Consider the following 2,474-nt stretch of genomic DNA (forward strand, 5'->3'; position numbering starts at 1 on the left):
ATCAAAGGGAATGGGACTATGGCCGAGAACAAGTCATCGTGACGGTAACTCTACCTAGAAGACTGGAGATCCCAAGATCTAGGTTCAAGGAGATAAAACAAAGTCATAAATGACGGTTCAACATTGTCAAAATTTATTTTATGTCCATTCTCATGATGAGACAATGTTCAGTAACCAGGATAAAGGCATAAGGACTTTTTAATGGTTTCTAAGTTTGATACAGGGTATATCAAATGGTGTATCTACGGGTTAACACATTTAGAAATCACCTATGTAAGTGTGAAGTGTAAGTCGCTTCAAGAAGAATTCGGTAAGGCCAGTTCCCTACGCACTTATAAACCGAAACGTGTTCATGGCTGAAACGAACAAAACAATGAGAACCAAAAGCAGTTCAAGGGTTGATTGTGTGACTTATGTTGTTAAGGTATACACCAAAGTTCGACGGTTCAAAGATATCAAATCTACCGATTGACCGAGTATATCCGATATATGTTCACTACGGAAAGTTCAAAGGGAAACCCACTTATCCAGAGGCAATCAATCCTTAATTACGAATCACAGAGTTTTTCATGCATATGTTTAAATAATAGCCATTCCCTATTCATGTGAGGGATTGTTGGGTTTTAAAGGTGTGAACAAGAAATGAAGGGTTGTGACTCTCCTAAAGAGTTGTAACTATGCCGAAGGGTTGTGACCTTTATGAAAGGTTGTGTCCTTTCTAAAGGGTTGTGACCATTTGGAAGGTTATGCCTTTTCTAAAGTGTTGTGACCTTTCTGAAAGGCTGTTTTCTTTTTGAAAGGTTATCTTCTTTCCAAAGGGTTATGACCTTTACCCTTTGTTGGCTATAAATAGAAAGGTTTTCTCTCATTTTTCTGCATCGAATTCTTCCCTTCTTTTGCATACATTTCTTACAAAACAAAATCGATCGATCGTGTCTGAGTGTGTGATTCGTTGCTATCATTTTGAGTTCGTTGAAATTATCGAAGTTTGAGGTACCGCTACTTCTTTAATGGTTAATCCGTTTTATCTTGGGAGGAATTAATCTGCAACCTCGGGTACTTGAGGGGATTAAATTTCTTAAGGACACACAGTAGGTTCTGTGGACTCGGATAGTTCTTTGTGTTTTTCTTTTCATCTTTTATTATTTCTGGTTTGCTAATCTGAATACAGGAAATAACAATTATTATTTCTAGTTTGCTAATCTGAATACAAGAGATAACAAGGACAGACTTCTCTCAAATCAAAGGAGAAAAAAAAAATCTCCAAAAGTCAAACACAATCAAATTTCACATGGAGTAGAAAACTACAAAAAATTTATTTTTCCTCCTCTAAACAGAATACATATTAATAATAATAAAGATATATTCTGAGATCATCACATAATGATCATCTATCCTAACATTTATGAAATAAATTTCATAACTTATAAAGGATAGAAAAAGAAAATAATAATCAAGGAAAATAAAGATAGAACCTGATTTTTACTCTCATTGAATCATATTCTATTTGTCAGCAATAATTGTAATAACCCGGAAGGTCAATTTTGGAAATTTTGAATTCACTTAACTAGAGTTAATTAATTGACGATTAATTATTAAATAACTAATTTTAGTTAATGCTTAATGGGTCAGGTTTTTTTAATTTATTTAATACCACTTGACCATATAGGGAAATAAATTATTAGGGTTGAGAATTTTTGGATCATAACTTAAGAAAAAAAGAAGAGAACGGAAATTTCTTGTGGAAAGAGAGCCGACGTAGAAATCGAAAGATTACTTTCAGGTAAATGGTAATACGAATTTCCTATGTGTTTTTCCTTTTGAATTATTATTAAAATATGCTGGTAATTAACGAGTTTTGATCTTCAATCCCTGCCAATATTGTTTTATTCAACTGATGGGCAAGTATCATTTATGGGTCACTTGTTGGCAAATTTTAGTGGATAAATTATAGAGTAATTATGACCAATGATAATCCAATCATTGAAGGATGGTATATTATAGTGTAAATGCACAAACAACGTTCTGCTATTAGTTCAAGCCTAAGTATCGTTCCGTAAGTGGTTTCGATTTCAGATTTTATATAATTATCATATTATAATTCAAATTTCTTTATATTGAGATAGGTAATTAAGTGTTAGGGTATAATGTTATATAAATACTATTAGTTTCATAATATTCGAAAAAGATTGGGACTTAACCCTAGGTTTGAAGTTCAGGAACTTGATTATAGTGTTGAGTGTTGTTAGTTTTGAAATCTTATTGGGATCATGTACTTGAATAGATTGCATTGATTTGGAAGTTCAACGGAAGGGGAAGACTCAAGTCCCAGAGTGAATTCTTGATTGATTGAGGCAAGTGGATTTCTAAACCCTTGTTAAGTGTATGGAATTCATGTATTTCCTTGTAATATGTGTTTAGGGTAATGAGGCTTGGTGATGGGTTGACTTGTCCACATTGATTAATTCTAATGA

Source organism: Solanum tuberosum, unplaced genomic scaffold (genome assembly GCF_000226075.1).
Source record: "Solanum tuberosum cultivar DM 1-3 516 R44 unplaced genomic scaffold, SolTub_3.0 scf00239, whole genome shotgun sequence".
NCBI classification, from domain to species: domain Eukaryota; kingdom Viridiplantae; phylum Streptophyta; class Magnoliopsida; order Solanales; family Solanaceae; genus Solanum; species Solanum tuberosum.